Source organism: Rutilus rutilus (genome assembly GCF_951802725.1).
Source record: "Rutilus rutilus genome assembly, chromosome: 4".
NCBI lineage: Eukaryota > Metazoa > Chordata > Actinopteri > Cypriniformes > Leuciscidae > Rutilus > Rutilus rutilus.
Genome location: NC_140212.1, coordinates 43893945 through 43921173, shown reverse-complemented (window position 1 = coordinate 43921173; position 27229 = coordinate 43893945).

Below are 27229 nucleotides of genomic sequence, written 5' to 3'. Positions count from 1 at the left end.
ATTACAATAATTCCTACAAAATTGGCTAAAGGTTTAGACATCCCGTACAAGAAAACTAAACTTTCTTTAACTGGTGTAATAGGTGAAGATTCTGTTTTGTATGAAACCCCGCCCATAGAGGTACAATTTGGCCCGAAAACTCTGACTACAAAATTGCTATGTGCTCCATTGAATACAGGTGCAATTTTAGGCATGGATCTTCTGAGACAAGTACATCTAACTTTAGACATGTCCTCAGAATCTGCTAGCATTAAAATTTCCTCAGCACATGTTTCTACCAATCATGCAATGCCTCCAGAGTATGCTTTCTTACTGAATCATCCAATTTGGGTGAATGACAAGGATGATTGTGGTTTATTGACAGGTGTAGAACCAGTCAAATTGACAGGAACTCCACCCCCGGTTACCAAACAGTATCCGATCAGTAAGGAAGCCATACAGGGAATCAAACCTATTGTAGAAAAGTTGCTGATGCAAGGAGTGCTAGTTAAAACCAATAGCCCATGTAATTCACCCATATGGCCCATCAAAAAGTCCAATGCAACATGGAGACTTACTATAGACTACAGAGTAGCCAATAAACATATTGATAAAATCACCCCGCTAGTGGCAGATCCATCTACAATTTGTAATGGCTTACCATTAGATTGTAAGATTTTTTCAGTAACTGATATAGAGTCTAATGGATTCTTTTCTGTACCATTGCACTCTGACAGCCAGCCATGGTTAGCTTTCACAGTTGACCATGAACAATATCAGTGGACCCGATTGGCTCAGGGATTTCAAAACTCCCCGACCATATACCATCAGGTTGTCAGACGTGATTTGTGTGACCCAGAGTGTCCAGTAAAACAGTCCACTATGATCCAATATGTCGATGATATTTTGATTGCCTCAACAGATCACGAGGTACATCAAACTGAATTGGCAGCATTGTTGGACTATTTGCATAAAAAAGGACACAAATGCAGCTTTCACAAAGCTCAAATTGCTAAAAAGCAAGTCACATTTCTGGGTCAAACAATTGGTGCAGGAAATAGATCCATTACACAGGATCGAGCGGCTTCAGTCAAAGCCATACCTCCGCCTACTACCATTAAAACACTACGCTCATTTTTAGGAACAGCAGGTTACTGTAGACCGTGGATTGAAGAATATGCCTCGATTGCTCAGCCTCTCAATGACTTGTTGAAAGGCCATGGTAAAGATTCAGATATTGTTTGTATGGAAGAACTTCACCTCAAAGCATTCAATGATTTGAAGAGCGCACTATGTCAAGCACCAGCATTAGGAATTGCCCAATCTGATAGACCCTTTGTGCTTTATGTCCATGAACACTTGGGCTTTATGACTGCATGTCTAATGCAAGATCATGGGGGCAGTTTATGTCCAATTCATTACTATTCTGGTAAACTTGACATAGTAGCTCAAGGTATGGGACCATGCCTCAGAGCAGTACAGGCAGTTCATCTAGCGCTTCAGGCTTCATCAGTAATGGTGTTAGGTCAGACTGTAAATGTAAAATGCCCTCACGCAGTGTCCGCACTAATGAATCAAGCAAAAGTCACTTCTGACACTTCCTCTCGTTGGGGAAATTGGTTGACTACTCTCACAGCCCCGAACATTGTTTTACAGCGTGCACCGGTCACGAACCCCTCATCATGTATGATGTCTGCAATGACTGAAGTTGTGTTAGAGGATGAAGGCGAAATAACTCATGATTGTGTTACGCTTACATACGCAGCGACAAGTGAAATAGCAGAAACTCCCATAGAAAATTCAGAATTTGAGTTGTTTGTTGATGGTTCAGCTCAAGTAATTGAAGGGAACAGACGAGCAGGTTATGCAGTAACATCCACCACTGAGGTGGTAGCTTCAGGTCGTCTTCCAGATCATTTTTCAGCTCAGGCTGCAGAACTGGTAGCTTTAACTAGAGCATGCATGTAGAATTGTAAGACGTGACAGGGCTGTAGCAACGTTGTTGCGCGACATCCAGCAACTGAGAGACGACGTTCTGACAATATTTTTATATGGTGTATTTTGTTAGATAATTATATACTTTTTATCGTTTATTGTTTATCTATATTATTTAATGGGGCTATCAACACCTACAAGTGTAGCCTACACTTTAAAGAGTAAAAATGACAGAAGGTTTCGTTAATTCAACTTTATTAAAATTGCATATAATCAAATTGCACTTCCAAAAGTCATACATTTGTGAAATAAAAAATAAAAGGAAATAAACGAATACACATTTATTTTAAGTATAATAAATAAAACATGAAAAGCAAAGGCAGATCAGAACATTTAATGAACAAAACCGGGTCTGTATGGCGGACAGTAGCCGAGCAGGTGTCACCGGGGAAACATATCCACAAATCCAGAGGAGCAAAGAAACGAATGAGACTAAATAGCGGAAAAATCAAACGAAAAACTAAACAGTGCGAGCGATGCTTCATTAATCACATTAGAAATTAAAGCTGTAGGTTGTGTTTGATAGCTGAAGTAGGCTAAACGCAATACTCACGTATCCTTGCTCGATGATGAATGAGAACACAATGAGCCCAACAACAGGTGGTTGGAATTTAAAAGGCTGATTTTCCCGCTTCAGGGCAGTGACGAGTACATTATGTAGTCCAGTGGTTGCCAAGACACCCTAGGCACAACCTTAAGCAATGGCCCTGAACGATGGTTTAATGTCAACATTGTGACAACGCTGTAACAACTTCACCACACAACGTAGTTATACCAACCTTTTGGCCATGTTGTTAAAACGTTGTTAGAAGGTTGGCTACGTTGTGCCAACGTTCTGTGTTTGCTGGGTTCTGCCTCCTGAAACTATCATTGATTTGTACAAAGATGTTCCTCTAAATGAAGCATGGACATGGTTAGACAAAGGAGCCACCGTTGATTCATCTGGCTGCTGGACCAAAGGGGGGAAGTATGTTGCTCCCGAATCACTGCTGCCATATTTGGCTCAACAAATACACAATTTGGGTCACAGTGGTCCAGCAATGATGAATCACAGGTTCTCAAATCAATGGTGGAATCCAAAATTCAGAAATATAGCCACAGAAACAGCCAAGAGGTGTGTTACATGTCAGAAAAATAATGATGTACCAGCAGCCATTACACCAGCAGCACATACCCCAGCTCCACCAGGACCATTTCGTCAATTGCAAGTTGATTACATCTCTTTGCCCCCTTGTAAGGGAAAAACTGACGTTTTGGTAATAATAGACAAATTCTCAAGATGGGTAGAAGCTTATCCAACAGGGCGTGCTACCGCTGCACATACTGCTAAATGTCTTGTCACTGATTTCATTCCCAGATGGGGATTACCAAATTGCATTGACTCAGATCAGGGTACACACTTCACAGGACAGGTAGTTAAAGAAGTGTCTAAAATGTTGAAGATTAAGTGGAATCTTCACTGCCCCTACAGGCCACAAGCATCAGGACAGGTTGAAAGGGCAAACAGAACAATCAAAACCAGGCTAAGCAAAATGCATCAGGAAGGAGTGTCATGGGTTGAAGCTCTGCCAGCTGTACTGTGTAGTATGAGAGCATCACCTAACAGATCAGTAGGACTGAGCCCTCATGAGATTATTACAGGACGCCCAATGCAGATGCCAGGTGTGATTGATCTTAGAAATGCTGATGTTCACATTGCCTCAGATGCCCTGATCTCTTACTGTGAACACCTTACAAAGCCAGTACAGAGTGCCAGAGAGAGAGTTGAGTCATGATAAAATCATTCAGACACAAGCTGTTAGAACCTAAGTGGCATGGACCACATCAAGTAATGTTTATTGCAGCAGCTGCAGTGTTGTGCCAGGGAAAGAAAACATGGACTCATGTGTCACATTGCAAAGTGGTTTCTCCCCCTGTAGGGATAGGATAGGACACATGGACCAGTGAGGAGCCCCGGGGAAGAACTGGAAGCAACAGGCTTTCGGGGGCCAACCCTGCGGTGAAGATTCCCTTATAGGCCCTTCCCAACCATAGTCCCTCCTCACCTCACTGTTCCTTTTAGGTGTCTCATGAATTAAGAAATAGGGAAAGAAGGAACCACAATTAGCAGATACAGATTGAACAGAGGATACAACCCTAATGTTTGCAGTCTTTACAATGAATACTGGTCTGTTGCAGTTGTTCTCTTTTGTTTTTCTTTCTTAACTCTGTGCAGATACCACTTGACAGTTATCCTGAGAACCATATGCACTGACCTACACACCTGCGTATGAAGACCCAACCTCCAGAAAACAACTAGACCAACTGCAGAGACTACAACCAACACAGAAGAAAAATACACAACGCAGAGACTCATCTACGGGAACTTCAGTCATCCAGCAACATGATCAAGATTGCCTTAATCCTAACCATCATGGACATAGCACAAAGTGTAGACCCCAGAAACAACATATTCTTAGAGCTGATGAATATGTCAAGAAATGCCTTGTTTGCTGGAAAGAACGTTTGTATGCCACACGCACCTTCTGTAGGAGCAGGAATCCCATGGGTGGCACACCCTATCTCCAAATGTGACACGTGTACCTTATTCAATCATCATACCAGTGGAGTATTCAACAAAGATACATGTCACAACATAACCATTCCTCTAGCTTCTCAGTGTTGCATTCCTGGACTACCATCCTGCAACCTAACTTCAGCTACTCCCATCATGACAGATCTACTCCTGCCAATGATGTTCTATTGGTCCATGGAAAATTATGCTCCAGCATCGATTCCAATGGGTGAAATTCCCCGTGAACATTGCAGTTTTGTGATTGAAAGAGGAAGAGATGAATCCCATGTGTACGTTACTACTACAGAGAAGAAAATGACTTAAACGAGTGACTCTCCAGGAACCCATCCCTACCGAAACTTTTTGCAATAAATCAGTGCTGTATGATTCCTCCACCAACTGGCACTTTTTGCTCCAAATCTTTGGAGAAAAACATTTATTTTATAATGTGATTTCCCCCCCACTTTCAATTCTTTTACTTCAATGAAAGGTTAGGATTTTGCCAATTTTTTGAATGAAAGATCAAAAGGATAAACGATGCAGATTTATTTTTTACAGCCATTTTTGATCATATTTACCAGGGGTATGACTAATTGACCTATGGTAGCAGGACGGTCTATCGCCCCTCCCACTTGTAATTGTTTAATGCGTGGCCAATGGCCCAGCGTCTGGTGCAAATAAGAGCACGGCTTACCTGCTCTTTGGCATGCGTCATTGTTCAGGGACGTGATGTCATCCATGTGCCCTGCTGCTGTTTGATTGAGTCACGGCCAGTTGTGTTGCCGCTCGTAAAAGTTTCGCCGAAGCTAGCCACTGGCAGTGCTGTTTGCTGGTCACTGTTGTCGGGAGAGTTGAATGTGGACCTCTGAGACAGTGTAAGATCTGTCTGCGTCGGTGAGCGTTGTCGGAGGCATTCGGCCCTATTCATCGCATATTGATCCCGGGACAGCGTGCTCAGTTGCATGCGATAAGGACCATATCGCCATTCTGAACGAGAGTTATCTGCCTGGTGCTTCATTGTGGAGCCTGTTTGCGCTGTGCCTTACCAGCTGCTGTTCTGTTTTGTGCTGTTCGGTTTGTTTTGTTCTGTTTCACGCCAGGTGAATGGTTCTAAGTGAATCGTTTCCAGCGAATCATCCGAGCGAACTGCTTTTGAGAATCACTTCAAGTAACCCACTCTGGGTGAACCATCGCAAGTGAACCGTTTCGGTGAACCGCATCGAGTGAATCGTTTCAAACGAACTATTTCCACTGACGGTGACTTTGGTGGTGGTATGGTTTGAGTTTATTTTGTTTTCTTTTTGTTTATTACTTTGATTCATGTTAATGAGTGAGTGGGTTTCTGAATTTGTATTTGTTTCCGACTAAATTATTGTGTTGGTGAATTTATATATTATTTTTGGTTGACTTATGCTGCTAAAATTGTGATCTTTTGTTTACAGAGTTTTCTTGTTTATTTGGGTTTTGATTTGTGACGATCAGGTCGGGACCAAGGAGCTGGTCCCCTCCTGAAATTGTAAACCAAGTTTATTTTGTTTACTTATTATTTTGTTTATATATTATTTTGTTTACATATCACTGGTTAATGTCTCTTTTCTTTTTCTTTTTGGCAGGTCCTGGGCACCCGGGGGCAGACAAGTGACAAAATTAGGTGGTGGTGTCCTCACTGTGTGCCGTGGTCTTCTCTGACATGAGTCGCTGAGTGTGCTGTGCTGGTGTGTGTGTGCACTGAGTAGAGTAATTTCCAAAAAGGTGAAATCCCGAGACTGCCCCCTGGGTGTGCCCAGGTCCCTCCACAGCCAACATTAGAATTTAGCAAATTGAAGTGATTGCTGGTCAACACCTTTTAATGACAAATGTCTTTTAACGATTAATAAAATAAATGTACATCTTTTTTTTGCAATTCATCTGTGTCTCTGACTCAAAGTGATTAGGACCTGTGTGTGCCTTCTACATTAGAGGTACCGTTAGATTCCTGGGGTGAAATTCCCCAGGTGGCGTAGTCGAAAATAGGTTAATTAAGACTGCCTGAGCGAACACCGCTACGCCACATATGGCTAAGCCACGGCTCCAAACGCGATGAGCCAATTACAGTGCGCATAGCTAACCCAATACACTCGGACATTCTCTGCTTCCTCGTCCATTGAAATGCATTGCAGTTAGTCAGTTTTCATTCGTTTTTATATGTTTTTTCTTGTCATTTTAAGTTTAAAATGGTCAAACGGTGTGCATGGGGTACATGCAACTCCGACACTAGGTATCCTGAGAGGCTGGGCAACGGTGTGTATTTTTTACCCTTTCCCAAGCCACATCTCAACCGAGATAAGTGTCTGCTCTGGATTAAGTTGTGCGGTAATTTAGACCACAACACCAACTAAACATTGATAAATTAAACAAGGATGTCTACATCTGTTTCTAAGGTAAGTCAACAACGTATTTGAACCTTATTTTTAACGTAACGTTAGGCTAACGTTAGCCTAGCTTCTAGCTGAACAAAATGATGGAGTAAGTTATGTTTTTATGTTTCCACTGTTCGATCGCCGCCGCGCCTCTCTCTCTCTCTGACATACACACATTTCAGCATTGCAATCTTGACATCGCAGCCTGTTCATTATGCTGCGTTCACACCAAACGCGAATAGAGCGTCAAATTCATGCGTCTAGTTCGACGCTTGAACATTTTGAATCCATTAGCGCATCCAAAGCGAATAGGACGCGCGTATAAAGCAGAGTGTTTAAAGTGAAATAGCACCAAACTATAACGTTTACACTGTGACCTGTAAATCTTTGTCTGGAGCTGAAGCTTTTCATCGACCTTCTCAACAATAAAATTATTAATATAACCCTCTAATGCATAGGTAAGGCCCTTTTGGTAACTTCGAGAAGATATATAATCTTTCTGTCTCCAAAAATCATCAATAGGTTGTTTGCATATGACGTCGCGTTACTGCGTTGCCATGGTGCGAAATGCAGATGGAGGGCAGGAAGTGATTTGCAACACTTAGGAAGCACTATAACAAACTCAAAATGCCTATGTTTTGCGTCGTTTATGGTTGCTCAGATCGATCAAACCGAGAAACCATGAGGAGTTTTTATCGTGTACCAAAAGTTGTTTTTCATAAGGGGAAAAAATGCAAGAAATTGACCGAAAAACGGCTTGCATCCTACGTCTGCGGTCGGGAGGAGCCAAAAAATGCCCGTGTGTGCAGGGATTACTTCATCAAAGGTGAGTTAATACAGCTTATGTGGCTATGTTTGTGTAACGTACCAGTTTCCGAACTTTGTAAAGTCAAAATAATTGTTTCTTTTCTTTGAGTTTGTAAGTTACCCCTTGTTAACTGAAGACAAACGCGTAACGTTAGCAAAGCTGTAACAAAGTGTTTTGAGGGTGCAGCCTTCAGTGGTTTAGTGGTGTTTCGGCGGACCTTTGAGAGTGGTTAACCTAATAACGTAAAGTAAACAGCCGTAAAAGTAACGTCGAGAAGCGCCGCAACGTTGAATGGTTAGGGTTAACGTTACGGATTAATCCACAGGACAAAAAAGAATGACAGGCAAATCTTTCAATTCAGTTGAAAAATCACTCCTCTTCATAACGCAAGGATCACATCCAACATATGTTTAGATTTTTTGTCTATTTCTTTCTTTTGTAATAGCGTCTAAAGTAGTACAGTACAGACTTTCCACCGAGATGTCCATTCAGCTCTTCACTTCCTGCCCTCCATTTGAATGTCGCGCGTCATCACAATCACGTGACTGCAAACCACCTATTGCCTCCTGTGAAATGTCTCCTCCTGTGACAGCTGCCATAGCACCTGTTACCGAATGTTGACTGTTTGTCCGAGTGAGTGGAGGGGGCGTGGCTTAGCCATAGGTCAATTGCGGGCACGACTGTATGTGTTGTTGTAAAACATTGGTTCTACCAACTTCATGGGTACACACTTTAGGATTTGTTTGTAGGATGTCATACAATTGTTTTTTTGCGTATGTTTGTAGATTGGCAGACGACACAGTCTGATTTATGTAATCTTGAACACCAAGATGATCCACCATCAACTGAAACCCCAGCGGAGGTATAGAACTGATAAGGCCAAGTTGATGTTTCGGGTTACCACTACCTTTGTTGTTCCTTAATTCTGGGTTTTCCACCCAGACACTGAGGCACTGCCCGGTTGAAAAGGATAAGTAATTGAAGGAGTGTGTTTGAAACCATACACCTGGTCAGCGACATTTATTTGTAGTTGGCTATGGTAAATAAAATCAAGTTCCAACACAATTCCATAGGCCAGAGCTTTAGAGGGAAGCACAGCCACCCATGAGTTTACAACATTACCCTGTATTTCAATGTCCAAAGCTGTCCATCCTAGAGGTGTTTCCGCTTCTCCATTGGCAAGATACAAGGGACTATGGCACCAAGGCTTAAGATTTTCTTTTGAGCTATTCAATTCAGCCCAGAGATTCTCATGCATCAATGTGTACCTGTGTCCATGATAGCCTTTCCATACCAATTGTTAATACGTACGGGCAGGGGCTGAATTGAATAGCTCAAATGGTGGAGCATCAGACTTTTAATCTGAGGGTCCAGTGTTCAAGTTCCTGTTTGAGCCCCACGTTGGGTGCCACTCTGTAACGCTGGTTTTTCAAGTTTTTAATTGTTCAGGTTGGGAACCAGACAGTTTAAAAAACTGACAAACAAATTTATAATTTTCTGTTTACTACCCTTACGGGAAGAAGAAAGAAACCGAAATGTCCATTCACATTTTATAGCAGCAACAATAAAAAATAATAAATAAGTATTTCTGTCTCTTAGTGTCCAGAAACACGCCCTCAGAAATGAGCAAACGAAAAGATTTTTTACATTGAAATATTGGCGCGTTTGCACACAGGCCGTCAAGGTTCAACAGTAGGCCTTTTTTTTAAAAACAAAAAAAATCAAAAATAGTTCCAAAAATCATCCCAAATCATGAGTAAGTATATAATGAAACCGAAATTAATTCAAACTAAATAATAGGTATAAGACAAAAAAAATTATAATTGTTTTTGTTTGTGATGAGAGATGCGCTGCGTTCAGAGTTTTAGAGATCGGTAACCAGGAGGGCTCGGGAAGACTTTTTACCTTTTAGGTTGGTGATCTCACATTGGAAAAGAGTCTCAGAAGGAACCAACCCTCACAGGTCTGCAACTTCTCCAACTTCACTGGGTTAAACATTTCCTTAGGCATTGGTTTCTCACAGGCGGCGTTCAGATTTCAGCTCGTTCAGCTACTCCGCTATTACTCCGTGCTTGCGCGTCCCTTCTCCATTTCAGCGCAGAAATTCGGACTTTCCACATGGACAATAATCCCACAGAGTACCTTCACGACACGCTGAAACAACGTCCTAGTTTTCCCCTGGCTTTTCCAGACGCTGATTCCAAACTTCCCGACCAGGCCCTCGCTTCTGCTTCTCTACTTCCTCTTTTCCTTTCAATAACACAAACCCCAACCTCTTTTCGTTACTATATTTTGTTTTTCGTTAGTACAAATTCTAATAAATGTTATGAAGTTGTGTAGGTTTCCATTTGGTGTTATTTAGTAAAAGTATTAATTAAATATGTGTTTCTTTTGTTTTACATTGTAGCATCGCTACAATGTGCGTGACACTACACAGATGCCAAAAGCATCTAAACCTAACCATTTCTCAACATGAAAATGAAAGTATGGTCACAATAATTTATTCAAAAATATCAGATATTTCAGGTCTTCCACCCAAACGACTGCTTTAAAGAACAAACCCGAAAACTATCACCATCGACCGTAACACTCCAATCTTGCACACATTCATATACCATGAATATACATATACATATACATATACATATACACACACATATACATATACATATACACACACACACACACACACACACACACACACACACATACACACACATACACACACACATATATATATATATATATATATATATATATATATATATATATATATATATATATACACATATATAAATAAATAACTGAACACCAGTCAGATTGACTGCTTCATTGTGTGAGAATTTGTACACGTGTAGCACCGAAGGGGTGGGTTTCGTTATTCTGGACTCAATTATAATTACAACACTGACTACGCCACCCTGGGAATTTCACCCAGGGAAATGGTCCAATAAGGACACACAGGTTTGTTCCCACAAAGATAGAGCAGAGACGTGAATATAGAAAATAATACTCTTATTATGACTAAAATAAAAGCGTCACACACACAATTCAATTCACAAAGGGGTTAATATGGCTTCAAAACAAAACTAAAGGAAAATAAACAAATTCAATCAGACAATCAAGGGTAACATGTCAGCTGGCAAGGAGAAATAACAAACCTACCCAATTCCACTTCACTACGCACCTCAAACGTACACTAATGTACTCACTTTACCACAAGCACATGTGCATTCAGGTGACAGAAAATTTAGAAGAATCAAATCACTCAGTGAACAAGGGTACCCATTAACTTGGACCTAGAGGGGTCAGCACTCCTTAGTCAGTCCAACAAAGTTAACAAAATCCACATCAAATTCTCAAATAAACACAAGAGAAAAATAATCAAATTGTCACAAATCAAATCAATAAACCCAAGGGAAAAAGAAAAATACAAAGTTGATCAACAAAATAACAGATACAAATCACATTAACAAGATACATATTAAAAAAAAAAGGATACTCCATAACATCACACAAACTCACACAATCGCACATATACACACACACACACACTTCCAACAATAAACGAACGCACTCAAACAACTCACATCAACTTATGAATTCATTCACACAACGATCTAATTATACCATACGAACCCCACAAACACAGTCTTCCAGTTGAAACAGTGCGGAGGTGGCAAACGGCCACACAGATTAATACTCGGGTCTCACAATCTCCCAACGTCAAGTTCAATTCAGGCGCAACTGAGGCGAGGCAAGACAGAACATCGTGGCAATGCGCAACAAAGAAGGTGCTCGAAACAACGAAAATAAGAGACCAAAAAGGAAGGGGAAGCCAGGTCACGGTCCCAATCAGCTGTCATCACACGGACATATCACCAGCTCTTGGCCTCTTCAGCTACAACAGAGGGGAACACGATATAAACAAATCCTTTCGCAGATATCCACCCATTAAATCAAATAGTTTACCCACCTGATTATTAACAAATCAGCCCTTCCAACGTCAGACCACGATAGATAAACAGCCCAGGATGCATACTAAAACAAACAGAACGCATATAGCCAACAGCTCGCCCCACATTAAATATGTATTTCTTCATGGTAACATACCCAAATGCTGCGTGGCTCAGATCAAAGATCCCCATAAGGGAACAGCTAGAAAAGACGGCGTCCAAGTTTGCAGCAGTCAATGCGCTCCAACAATGCAATAGCTTCCTTATACACACTCACGCACCTATGGCGCACCTGTATCTAATTAGGTGATTACCATTCATTTGTACTCAGGTTGTACCAAAATTAACGAGGCAGCTATGACTACTACACGTACATAGGTACAGTTGAGACGGAGTTGACACAAAAAGCACCTTATTTTTATTCGCTAATTGTGGAAAATATAAACTACTTATGGGTATTATTGATTGATAATATATTAGTCTACAAGCTAATGTAATGTCATGTGGCATTTCATGTGAAAATTCAATTCTTTTCAGTATGTATTTTTGTGTGACAAATCAAAACTCAAAAAGTGTCTCAACTGTACACAGTCTACCCTATACCTGATTCAGCCGTAACCAAACCTGTGAGCCTACCTTATTCTGTAATCTGTTTATCCATTCTAATGTGTGTGTGTGTGTGTGTGTGTGTGTGTGTGTGTGTGTGTGTGTGAAGGTTAAGAAGAATTTAATCAACATTTTAGTACCCCTCCAGCTATAACTGCCACAGAAAAGGGTGTGAGACATTCCCACTCATTCCTAAGGTGTGTGATATCCTATATACCCCTAAACCTAACAATTTCTCAATATAAAACACAACAGGCAGATAAAAGTAAAGTCACAATAACTGATCCAAAAATAACAAATATTTAGAGTCTTCTGAGGCCAGACGATTGCTTTAAGGAACAAACCCAAAAAAAAAAGCTTTTTCAGCCATTTATTGCCCCAGTGTCAGCTTTTTTGAGACCTGTAGCAGGCATCAAATTTGAAATGAGCTCATTTAGTAGATAAAAGTGTAAAATGTCTCTGTTTAAACATTTATGTTATCTATGTTTTATTGTGAATAAAATGTTGGCTCATGTGATTTGAAAGTCTTTTAGTTTTCATTTTATTCAAATTTAAAAAACGTACCAACTTTTCTGGAATTCGGGTTGTACAAGACACCTTTCCATACAAATAAACACAAGTGTGGATACATTTTAGCCAGCAAAGTTATAAAGGTATTAAAAAAAAACTAACTAATTTATTGTCATAAAAAAAATATCAACGGCCTTCTCGTCAGTTATCGGTTTACATTACGACACTGTTCAGTTGACTTTAAAGGTTTCTCACCGAAAGCATTGGGTTACCGGCCGTGTGGGTTAGCAGATTCTTTTGGTGCATTTTCTCTTGGATTGCTTTAGGAGGGAGAACTGGTTGCATGATGGCAAGTTAAGTTCTGTGATATCTCTGCATCTCGGTTAAGATGCATCTTATAATTGAAAGAAATGAATGAAGTGAGTCAATTAACATTATTTAAGATTCTGACATTATCACTTGCAACTCGTATCTGAGAGCTAAGCAGCCGTCAAAGTGAACACAATACAATCTTTTTTTGATTTCCCCAGTCAGGTTTTGAAACTTGTATTATGTTACATGTATGTCGATACCGAGCAGAGGTTTAGGCATGTTTCTCATCAGCTTCCACACCTACATGTCCTGTCAAGACCCAGTCAACGCCCACTTTGTTGTGTTTTTGTGCTTTAAAAGGCAGCTCTGCACACCAAGTAAGTCACTGTTCCCAGCAGAACCACAGGAATCTGCTTCAGAAACACTTGCCTTTTCCAGCCTCTCTCTCCTCGAGTCATTATTCAAAATGAGCAAGATCATTGTTTATAGCCAAGAGGGCTTCGAGGGTGGAACAGCTGAATTCAACCATGATGTCAGGGACTTAGAAGAGAAGGGCTTCAACAACGTCATCGCCTCCATAAAAGTCACTGGCGAACCATGGGTGGCGTATTATGACAAGGATTTTGCTGGAAAGCAGCGGGTGTTTGAGCAAGGAGAGTACGCTACTCTTGATGACACAGGCAGGTTTTCCTCCTTCAAGAAGGTCACAAATGACCGGGCCAACCCTGAAATCCAGCTGTTTGAGCATATTAACTATAAAGGAAGAAGCGTGACCCTACGCAACGAAACCAATCTTCACAGCATTGATTTTGGTGACAAAGCTTCGTCCCACAAAGTGAAAACTGGTGTCTGGGTGCTGTACGAGCACACCAATCGTAAGGGTTCCCAGCTTATTTCTTTCCCTGGCGATCATGTTTCCAACTACGTGCCGCTCTCCTTCAACGATGTGGCCAGCTGTGTGCGTCCCTTGCAGCCGAGGCCATAGACAGCATCATTCAAAGAACGCTTTCTGCAGCTGAATATGAACCGGATCCCTTTGGAAAGAACGAGGCAGGTGGTGGGGAAAGACTGATCTTGACCAGAAACGATGACTGTGACTCCAATAAACCTGAAGAAACTTCATGCAATTAGACTCAACCTTATCATTTGATGATATCTGTGTAAAGACATTAACTGTACATGTTAATTTGACAAATGTTGTATAATAAGAATTTATTTTATTAGAAAAAGTTTTAAGCTGCTGGTTGTTTGGCTTTTCATCAGTAGTGATCAGTATCAGTAAACATATGCAATGAAATACAGTTTTGGAACAGTTTCTACTACAGATCATATTGTATTTGAATGTATTTCCCCTGTTTGATGAGAGTGAAATATTAAAAGGGATTTTGGATTTATATTATGCTGAGAAAGAGACAACAAATGCTGTTTTACCCTGTCAACTCAGAAAATAAAGACAAAATATCGTAATGTTCCTTGTTTCAATTCTATTTTTTCTACATTTACATTTAGCTTTTATCCAAAGTGACTTACAGTTGAGTAATTCAAATGAAGTCAGTCATCTAAAGAGGCAATAAACAGGAGAAGTGCTATTAATACAAAGTTTCAGCCATCGTTCAAGCTAGAATAGGAAGGGATTAAGTAATAAAGAGAGTCCTTGAATTTAAGGGAGAGGTGGGATGTCTGGAATAGACCAGTAAGAACTGACAGTGTTAAAAATGAGACACATTGATAAACTGCTTGTATATTTTCAGAATACAACATGTATAAATGAATGTACTATATGAGTGTGTATGTATAACAAAATATATACTACACAATGTTATTGATTGTTGCATTTTTTTGTATTTTTGCCCTTATAATTTTATTGAACTTCGTTTATTGTATAGTAGCAAAATAATAGTTTTTTGATAAAAGCTGTTTTAAAAAAATTACATCAAACAAAAATGAAAAAAAGGTGATTCATGTTTTGTCATTTAGACAGAATCTCTCTCTCACACACACACACACACACACACACACACACACACACACACACATATATATATATATATATATATATATATATATAATATGTTTTTTTTATATTCAGCATTAGATTTCAACTTTAAACGCCATTAATATGTTTTATAATTTGTATGTGAATTTCTATATGGACTCATGTGATTTTAGCGTTTGATTTGGACTTTTATTTTGGTGTGGTGATGTGACGTCATCATGTTGCGTCGCGCTCTTGCAATGTTGTGATTCGGCTGAAGAAAGGTTTGTGTTTTTAAGCATTTAAAGAGTTTAAATTGTTCAATCACTTTTTTAGTTTTTACAAGCGATGTTAAAATGTTTTATGTATTATTGAATGTAACATTGTAACAACTTTATCTATCATTAATGAACGTTTTTTTTTTGTGATAACGAATCACCTCAAACACGGACGATTAGTGTAATCTAATAAATGTCATTTAAAAGTGATTAATTACCAAATATAAATTAGAACCAGAGAATGTCTAATAGGAAGAGAATTGGCACTCTCTGCTTACTTCCGGTTTCTGGACTGGCTGCAGTAACACGAGACACATTTAGCCGTCTAGCCCCATTGACTCCCATTCATTCTGCACTCGCCCGCGATCACCCCCAGTGGAATTCTAATGGAACTGCAACCAAGATCGATACAATGGGGCTAATAGGAAGTGCCAAGGCTCTCCGTAGACGGGCTCTGTTAGAACTAAATATTGTCTGTTATAATGCTTTTAGTCTAATTAAAGTCCATTAACTCTCTTATCAGTGAACTGAACTAGAGCTAACTGAAAAAAAGAAAGAATATAAAAATATACAGAAAATAATTTCTTCATTAGGATATTTTTTACATTTACTTTTTCACGGAATATTTCTTTAAAATGTTATGTAAAAACCTTCTTAAACATAATAGAAAAACTGAGTAATTTAAAAATATGAAAATAATAGACGCATGATGATATAGATCAAAAATATTGTGAGAAAATCAATAAAAAGTAATTTAATTACATTTCTGACTTCCTCTGTGTGTTTCCTGTCAACACTTTTCTACATACATTCTGAAATAGTGATGCTTCCAATCTGTTAAGGTATTATTTTCTTCCTACTGAAATCATAGAGCAGGTTTTATCAATATTTGTTTGCTATTGTTGAGCTAGTTTCAGCCAATTTTAGCGCTCTGTGTAACTGACATCACCGATTAACAACGTTTATATTAAATAATATACATTTATGTTAAATAAATTGTAAATCTCACTTCCAAGCAAAATCTTTACAAAACTACCAAAACCTCTCATCTACACATGTAATCAAAACCACAAACTTTCATAAACAATTAAGCTGAAATTAAAGTTAACCTAACCTCTTCTGAAAACAGTTGAGATACTCACAGATTTTCTTATCAATATGTTTAACCCGGTCAACATTTAACAGTTTACTTAAGTTCAACTTTTCATTTCAGGGCTCGACAATAACGATTGTTTGCTTGTCAAGGTTTTGTTTTGGTTTTCATTTTTTGCCAAGAATTTTACCTGCATGGCACTCAGAGATTCAGTTGAGTGTTTTACTTTCTGCTATTTATTCTCATCTTAAAGATGGCAAGTGCCCAGCTAGCAAAAATTGTGCGGGCCAAAAGCGGCCCGATTAAAGCTAAAAAACTCGGCCGATCCTCGGCATGAATCTAGGTCCGATTGCTTTGCGAGCGATCGGTTTTAACGTGGCCCGATTGCGGAACCCCGATCAGGACGTAAAGCTCCCCTCCAATCCCGTTCCTTGTTTAGGCGTATTTAAACTTTATTGATTTCCATTCATGTCAGGTTAATACTAAAATTGCTGAGCAGACGTTATTTATGCAAGAAAAACTTTAAATAAAACAGCACAGGACAGGTTTCAAGTTTAATGCATTTTTTTATTGGACCACACTTCACTCTCCCCTCTGGAAATATTACAAAAATAGGATAAAATATAGTTGCAAGCAGCCATTATCGGGGCCAAGCACACAAAGACTATAAGACAGGCTTAAATGGCTTAAAGTGTCAGACCAACTGCAGCAAGGAGCAATTAAAGATATTTAAAGGAGTCATGACCTCGTGTTACCTTGGATACCCAACGCTCTATTATAGTCTTTCAGGCACTTCTAAAAAAAAAAAAGTGGAAAAAAAATAAACACAGAGCTCCTCAGACCCTTATTTCTAAAGGCATTATTGTCTCGCGAGATCTGATGCGATGTTTTGGCTGTCGTGGACGGTCATTATAATAATGCAAATGAGGGGCGCGTTGATTGGTTGCAGGAAGGAGGGGGGTTGACAGCGTTGCATGCTCGTAGTTTCTTTTGCCCTTGATCAGTGAGGCGATACACAGCGCGGGCGCCTCCGCATTTACGCTTGTATTGAGTGTGCGCTCCGAGCACAGGATAAAGGCTGACAGGACAAGAAAGTCAGTTTTTCTGAAGTGAAAGACTTTATTTCAGCGTACACTAATGTCACTGTCTGGTAGTTCCTATTGTGCTGGGGTTTCTGAAGTAGTCATAATTCATCTCTCATAACATAACATGCTCTAAACACGCACGCAGAGTGGAAAAGGAAGAGCGGAGGCGCGGGGAGCAGAGCGCAAATTTGAACTATATCGATATATGCGATGTGGTCTAGCAAACAGTTTTAGCCACTGACCATGGACTCCTGTACCATCACTACTGTTGTGTAAAACAAAGTGGAAAGATGTGGATAGCATTCGTAGAGTCCATTCACCGTGTTTATCTCGAAGCTAACGTTACATACAATAGCCGCATTAGCAGTTAGCTGATGTTTGTTAACGTACACACAGTAGAGCAATAAAAACACAGTCTTACCGTTTTAATTTCAGGCAGGTCTCTGATGGTGGGGATGGCACCTTTTCCCAAACGGAGCTTCGAGGCCAACTTCGCCTGATATTGTCCCAAATTACTAAATGAATCCTGTGTACGTTAGGCCAGTTGAAAGGGTTGTTGGGACAGCGTCATTAAAAATGAATTTCATCCACTGATCCCTGATAGTTTCGTCCATTTTGGGTAGAGAAAACACATTAGAATGCTGTTTATGGCAGTCAACCACAGAGCAACGCAGGTGTGCACTTGGTTTCTCCATCTTTCTTTGCCGAATGAATATGAGGGGGAGAGGGGTAGGGCATGGCTTCCTGCTGCGCTGTCCATATATAGCATATCCTCCACCGTCGTGACGTCAAGCCAGGGTAGAAATCAAAATCTCGTATTTGAGTGCGCGTGCACGTGGGATATTTTACAAACCCTGAGGTAAACAAACGCTTCACTTTTAAATATCGGCTTCCCGGCCAGTGTATAATCGTTAGGCAATCATAACATACATTGATTCTCGTGGAAAAATGCAAAATGTGGGTCATGACACCTTTAAAGATGAATTATGGCAAAATGGCTGAAAAATGATATACTTTATTTAAAAATATGATTTAATGGATTATGACTTGAACAATAGGTGCAGTTTTTACTAAATTGATGGGATGTTGTTATAGTCTGGTGAAACCACATAAAATGAGTGGTAAGTTAACAAAAATATAAAAAACACTGCAACAATGCAGAAAAAGTGCAGAACAATTTAGGGATGAATTCTAAAATTTCACGACTGCAAAACGGATACACTTACGGTACTTATCCACTTGTCTGACACGACTGTCACGTGGTGTCGCGATGCCTCCCCTAATGTATGTTGATATGGGCGTTCCTCAAGTTTATCGCTATGGGCGTGGTTTTGATCCAGCAGCCAGTCTAGAGCAGAGGACCCGTGAGAGACTTTCCACCGTCTCCTTGTGCTCTACATCTATTGGATAGATGTGTCGTGTTCAACGGAATTCATTTGCATAAAGATGGGCATTGGCCAGCTTTCTGACGCGCAGCAAGAAGCGCCGCCTTCCCGGAATGCTTTCCGGGCATGTCAAAGTCGCTTGACGTCACCCATAGTAATTTCACGAGTTTACACTTACATACAATTTGAGGGGGTAAGGTTTAATGCGTATTTGGCGTGCTGTCCGGAAGGAGGGCTCAGAGCTCGGAATTTAGCCTGAACCCTGTTTTCTGATTTGGCATATTATAGATCCAAGTCGATAAATTATGCAGGTATAATTGTAATGTTGCGTTGATATGGATGTCTGATTGTGGTTTGTATGCGTTTAATAAAGAAAATTGTGCGTGTGTGTTTGTAATATTTGAGTGAGAAAATCCGCAAATCACAAATAGTACTGTGTGTACCAGTGTAGTTTTGTTGTCATCTAATGGGGAAAGTTTGTGGCCAAATAAAATCTTTCTGAAAGTTTATTTTTTATCAACCTCAAATTTGGAAAACGGTTTGTTTAGATTTATGACTTTGATTTACTAGAAGTTTTAGTGTTCAACAACTTTCATAAAATTCATATTTTAGCCTATATCAAATATTGTTAATATATAGAATAAATAATTTGCAAAAAGTAAGTTGTCTATAATTGTTTTTTATCGTTTCACTTTTTTTTACTTTTTTTTACTTCAACAATAATCTGCTAATAATATTTAAAATGGGACCAAATTGAAGTTCACAAGCTTCAAATCTTTATGACAGTTTTTTTTTTTACACTGGCATTTTGACCTCAATGGACCAATGTGTAAGTTCTTGTAATTGATACACAAAGGCGGTTGTACGTGTTTTGAACTAGGTCTGATAGGCCTACCTAGCAATACTATGATGGTGTTATGTCTGTCCTCTTATTTTAGGTAATGGGCAGACTCACAGTGGTTTTTTTTGGCAGCATAAAGTGTTTTTTTTTTATTGTTTTTTTATGGTATGCCAACAGTGGTTACTGGCGTCTGGGCCATTGTTGGTACACCAGTTGCAAATTAATTGTCGGTTCAGTCTTTAATGTTTAACTGTATATTTATGTATTTTTATTTATTTTTTACAGTTAAAAATAATTTGAGAGCACTGAATAAAAATGGTGAAACTGAGATAATCATACATTTCCTGAAGGGTATGCAAGATTAGTGTTGGTTCATGTCAAATTGTTATATTTGATCAATAAATTTAGTTATGATAATAAAACAAAGCTGTTACCAATCAAATTAAATAAATTACATTGCAAACTGCAACTGCAATAGATAGTCTAATGTAATGAGATTACTGTTTTAATGAATATACAAAGTAAAATGATACTTTTAAAACGTGAAACTAAACCGCCAATAGGTGGCGGCAAGCTGCCAATATCATTCATTTAAACGATTCGTTTAAAACGTAATTCATAACCTAATCATTCAGTAGTAAAAAAGCCTGTGTATTGTTCTTTACCTTTGGAATTAATTTCGTATGAGAAATACATTTTAGAAACATTGACTGGTTTAGTAGGCTAACTAACGTAGGTCTAACTAAATATTAATTAGGCTACTTGTTTTTGCCAATAAACATGATAATTATATAGGCTAACGTTACTTGTTCGTAATAATTCAGCAAACCAGTTATATTGGTCGTGTTATGCATCTATATCATACGTTAAAAAAAATAAAACCTTTTACCTTTGTTCTGTTGCGCTCATTTGTTTAGATTTCTCCACAAAAGAAAGTATCTAGAGACAGCATCAGCGCGAGCCTTGTAACGTCTGTCAGAGAGTTTGAAGAATACAAGACAGTGCAAACGACCTGGTAGTTCCACGAGACTTTTATAGATGTTTCGCACACTCTTCACATTATGTCAAGGAGCTAATATTAACAGGGAAAAGACAACACTCTGAAACACGCTACAAATGAAAGTGGATGTAAACACATTATGAAAAAAACAATAGTCAGCAGTAGAGCGGTCATCTTCCTCACTGCGCGAGCATTCTAATTCTTGTTGTGCGTGCGTGCTCACAAGAACAGCACGCATACAATAACGTACGCCCACCCCATAGAAGAGGTCATCTTAAAAATGATCTTAAAGGCATATCAATATTCATGTCATGAGCATTACTTAACACTAGGTAGCTGTTACAGCCTCTAATAACCTTGTTACCAGAAACGCATCCATTGCCAATCAGTCTTTAGGCTGAATGTATACCTTAATGTTATGTTGTAAAATTTATTATGTAAGTAGGTGCCATGCAGGTAAAATTCTTGGCCAAAAATTTAAAAACAAAACAAAACCTCGACAAGCAAACAATCGTTATTGTCGAGCCCTGAAATGAAAAGTTGAACTTAAGTAAACTGTTAAATGTTGACCGGTTTAAACATATTGATAAGAAAATCTGTGAGTATCTCAACTGTTTTCAGAAGAGGTTAGGTTAACTTTAATTTCAGCTTAATTGTTTATGAAAGTTTGTGGTTTTGATTACATGTGTAGATGAGAGGTTTTGGTAGTTTTGTAAAGATTTTGCTTGGAAGTGAGATTTACAATTTATTTAACATAAATGTATTATTTAAAGGGTTACTTCAGGATTTAGCATTAAGCTTTGTATTAGTAGAAAACCTGTAGTATTTTCGAATTACCATGCTTTCCACCCTCATATCCCCCTGAGACAAGAGATTATGTATTTTTAGTCTGGAAAAAATCCTCCGATGACGCAAAAATCGTCATTTTGCGTCATCGGAGGATTTTTTGGCCAGAGGCTAAAGACTACAGCCAGTAGATGGCGTTGTTCCGCATGTTTTCAGCCCGCCCATACAGGGTGGGATCTCACTCACAGAATGTACACAGTGTCAGCTGTCTTTCTTTGGAAGCTAAGCTAGCAGGCTCTTGTTCTGTGGAGAAAGCTGAATAGTAGGAGAAAGCTGAGTAAGTAACCATCCTCCTTTTCCCGGACTTGTCCGGCGGGCGAGACCGTTCAAAATGTCCGGGATTCAGCTTTTGCTTTCTGCGGTCACCATTCATTGTTTACATGCACACCTTTCAATCTAACTGAATTCATTCTGATTGGTGAATTTGAATGTAGTGTTTACATGAACGCTAAACAAGTGATCGGTTGATGTGCGTTTTACCATTGCTAAGAAAAATTCCGGCGAGTCTCAGTAATCACGCCACCGGCCTCGCGCTGTTCTCCCGCGGCCGTCAGCCTCGTCCTGCTCGCCACAGTAAACATGATGAATGGCGACTGTAGAACGCAAAAGCCGAATCCCGGACATTTTGGACGATCTCTAAATCCCTCGCAAACTCATCACGTAGGCTAGCTTTGTTGTTTTCATCTGCGCACTCTTACCGGTAGGCGTGGCCTCCTAAGGCAGCGAAGCAAGTGCATTCTGGGAGTTGTTGTCTTTCATCCACATAAGCCAAAAATACATTTTCTGGCTTTTCTCAGTCTAGAAAGCTCCAAATTCAAAAATTTCTTCACATTTCTTCTACTTAAATGACATATTTTAAATAGACATTCATCTTCCCAGAGGTGAAGTACCCCTTTAATATAAATGTTGTTAATCGGTGATGTCAGTTACACAGAGCGCTAAAATTGGCTGAAACTAGCTCAACAATAGCAAACAAATATTGATAAAACCTGCTCTATGATTTCAGTAGAAAGAAAATAATACCTTAACAGATTGGAAGCATCACTATTTCAGAATGTTATGTAGAAAAGTGTTGACAGGAAACACACAGAGGAAGTCAGAAATGTAATTAAATAACTTTTTATTGATTTTCTCACAATATTTTTGATCATGCGTCTATTATTTTCATATTTTTAAATTACTCAGTTTTTCTATTATGTTTAAGAAGTTTTTTACATAACATTTTAAAGAAATATTCCGTGAAAAAGTAAACATAAAAAATATCCTAATGATGAAATTATTTTCTGTATATTTTTATATTCTTTCTTTTTTCTACATTTCCCCTCAGGTGTGGCTTATTTCCTTTTAATAAACCTGGCATTGTTGGACCTGTGAGAAATGGTTTGTTGTGTTCTTATCCTTCTATGCTGTCTTGGAAAGAAAATGAACTCAGGGCAGAGTTCATTGGATTATCATCTATAAGGCACTATGAACCATGTGACTAAGTAAAACACTAATGGTGTTGGTATAGATTTTTAATATTTTGAAAAAAGTGTTCTAGTTCTTTGATTAAAACACAAAAAGTAATATTTAGAAATGATATAGAAAAAGAAAATAGAGCTTTTCTATATTAATATATTGTATTGTATTGTAAAATGTAATTAATTATTGTAATCAAAGATGAATTGTCAGCATCATTAGTCTTTCAGTGTCACGTGATCTTTAAGAAATCATTCTAATATAATGATTTGACATTAAGATGACATTTATGATTTTTATCAATGTTGAAAACAGTTGCTTTATATTTTGTTTTTCAAGATTATTGATTGTTTGATTATTGATTATGAATAGATATAAAAAAAACGTAGTTAATTTGAAACAGAAAATGTAACTTTGTTCTTTACTGCATGCTTGCTTAATAAAAATATGAATTTGTTAAACAACAAATCATATTGACTTCTCAACAGTAGTGTAAAGTAGAGTTGAGCCGGATACTCGGCTGAAACGAGTATCCGGTACGGATAAAGCACTTTTGTCGAGTATTATACGAGTAATACGAGTCAATATCTGTGCTTGGATTAAAAAAAAAAAAAAGAAAGTTATGTTGAGATTAGGGCTGGGCGATATATCGATATATTTTTTTTTTTTTATTTTTTTTAATGCGATATGGAATTAGACCATATCGCATACCGATATAGTTCAAATTTGCGCTGTGATGCTTGCTCCAAGCAAGCTGCTGACCCGGAGCTCTCTGCACTGCTCCCCGCACCCCGCCCCTCCTTTTCCACTTTGCGTGCGTGTTTAGAGCATGTTATGTTATAACATGAAATAAAGTAATAAAATAAAGTAAAGACTTTCTTGTCCTGTCAGCCGTTATACTGTAGTCGTAGCGCACACTCAATTGCACGCGCAAATGCGGCGTCGCGCGCTGTGTATCGCCTCACTGTATATGGGCCATTCTACAGAATTGGTGCAAAGTCAGAGTTGGAAACATCTTGAATTTTTTTTGTTTTTTCCCACAAATTTTGCATGTATGCAAATTGTATAATATCCAAGGTACGCTTTTCTAGTAATTGTGCAGTTAATTCTCATATTGTATTTTCAGAAAATGCTGGAATATTTTCCTTCTCCCCAAATTTGTCACTACCGAAACACAATATTAAATAATTTATTAAGAAGGCTTATAATGACCTATTAAGATTTTGTTTACATCTACCTTATAAATATATATTTTTTCTATTTTTAAAAAATATTTTTACTGGTGAAATCAATAAAGATTATAATTTTAATAATATTTTAAGTGTGATTTATGAGATTTGTTGTATTTTGAACCCAATCTTTCTTTGTAGAAGGCATAAAGTTTATCGTACTGATTTCAAAGTTAAGGATTCATTAGTTTGAATATGCATTGAACCAAACACTATCATAACATCTTAGTTGATAATTCAATATACTTTATTTTTGACAAAACATCCCATGTTACGGTAGTGACTGCACATTTTTGGTAGTGACAGTAATGTTTTGGTAGTGACCACAATAATTAGTTTGCCATGGCTGAATCAGACTGTCCACATTTTATGTTAATATAAATAAATAACTATGATCCACATATGCAGTCAGTACATATAGCAGACACACATCTGACAGTAAATATCTTATAAGAACACCTAGAGCTATTCTATACTTTGGGTCTTGAGGTGCAAGTGAGAAGAGGTATGCTCCTAGATTTTTCTTTTCAAAAAAACAACAACTTACAATGTAGACTCAGAACCACTTTGTTTTATTTGCACATTTTCACCATTTTGTTTATGAGTCATTCAGATAAATCTCCAGAACCACTGAACTGTGTGTGTGTGTGTGTGTGTGTGTGTGTGTGTGTGTGTGTGTGTGTGTGTACATAAAACATTAATTTCAGAATAATTTTCCTCATTCAGATAAATCTCCAGAACCACTGAACTGTATGTGTGTGTGTGTGTGTGTGTGTGTGTGTGTGTGTGTGTGTGTGTGTGTACTGGTGTCTGATCACCCTCACTGGAAGTGCTAGGTGGTGTGGAAGCCCTGCAAAATGTCTCCACCTCTTTTTGTCTTTTCACCATCATCCTGTGTCTTTTCCTCCATGCTTTTCTGACATCTCTTTGCTCCCTGTCAGGTAATTCACTGATACTCTTCAACTTTCCTTCTTCCCTTCGTTTCTTATTTCTTTCTCTTTCTTTCCTTAAGTATTCCTCGTACTTCACTGGGTCTTCCCTCAACCTTTGTTTGTATTCTCTCTGTCTCTCTGTTGTAGTTTTTCTATTTTTTTTTAGGCATGTTGGTGTTTTATGTCATTCTCCCTGTCAAGTTAATCATATAAATTAACATTACTGACAACAACCTTACACCTAAGCTAGTATCATGGACTGCAACCTTAAGTAATTGTAACCTCATTACATTACAGAATTTTAACAGAATATTGCATACTAAAACACTACTAAAACATACTACAGTAGTAATTATTTGCATAACTGTACTAAAATGTAGTTTATTCCTCCAAATAAAGGATTATGTGTTCCCTTTTGTCACTACCAAAACAATGTCACAACCGAAACTTCAAGAAAATGTTTCGGTTGTGACTGTTTTGGTAGTGACAATTTTAGATACTTTTGAGCCTAGCTCGAAGAGGCTAATCAGCACATGGTTAGCAATCACTGGTCAGAACAGTTGAACACATATAACAACTAAATTTTATGGAATAACATCCAAAAAAAAATTCTCAATAGCAGAAAAAATGAGTTTGGTAGTGACATTCCTTAAAGTTACACACAGATTTTTAGACTTTAGAACACATTTACCTCAAAATGATGGGATCAATCTACTCACCATATAGCACATGAGAGAGAGGGACACAGGAATATTTCCTGATCAAAAATGTAGGAGTGTGGTTAAAATCAGTCTCAGCCAATGGACTACAACATTCACTGTTTTGGTAGTGACATGAAAATGCGGGACATGTTTTTTTTGATAAAGTTTCATGATTTAAAAATAAAAAATAAAATAAATATTTTTTTTAACTTCATTTTTTTTAAAAAAACAAAAATATATATTTTAAAACAAGAATGGAAAAATTTGCAAAATTTTTTTCGATATCATTTTCACAAGTTGAAATTTAGGGGTTAGGGTTTGGGACAGCCACCTCCTAATTGAAAGTAGCCCATAAATTATGATTTTATATATATAAAGCTTACTGATATCTTAAATATTATTGTGGGTTTCAATAGATAATTGAAGGATCTTAGTAAACATCTAAGATTTTAATAATTAAATGCTTTTCAAATGTGTTTTTTGGATGAGGGACAGCAGTTTGCACCAATTCTGTAGAATGGCCCATATAAAGTGCAAAAGAAACTACGAGCATGCAACGCCGTTACGTTGTAAATTACATGAAATAAAAGTAATGCAGGTATGATTTTCATTCTATTCACCAGGAGCAGTTTCCATGTTTCATTAACAGTTCTTGTATTGTGTAGGCTATTCACCATGGTAACTGTCGTTTCCATATTAACCCCAAAATGCCACTATTTTTCTTTGTGTTATTTTTTATATTTTTAAATGACTGTGGTGGCTCATACCAACATGGTATTAACAAAAACTAGTTTGGGACTGCTATTTAATACCTTTAGCATAGGCCTAATGTTTATTTATTAGTACTAGTCTTTACTATAGTCATATTCTTACAATTTATGTTAAGTAAAGGGGGACAGTACTTATGTGTTAACAAATTTTGATAAAACATATAACATAAATGTTATAAAAACATATAAAAGAAAACATGAAAAATAAAGAATATTGGGATATATATATCGTATATCGAAATTCAGCCTAAATATATCGGGATGTGACTTTTGGTCCATATCACCCAGCCCTAGTTGAGATGAAAACTCTTGTTCATTACATTTTACTTCATAATTGCAACAGCATGTGTTGTATTCATTGTTGCAAAACTTGTTCTGTGGTCCGTTTGTTATCGTGATCAAAACCATTGATCTGAAGCTCAATGCTGATGCTGTCATGTAAATATTTTTTTAATCAGCAATAAATATAACAATTTCTGATCAACCCATATCAATTGCATGCTTAAAATAACATACT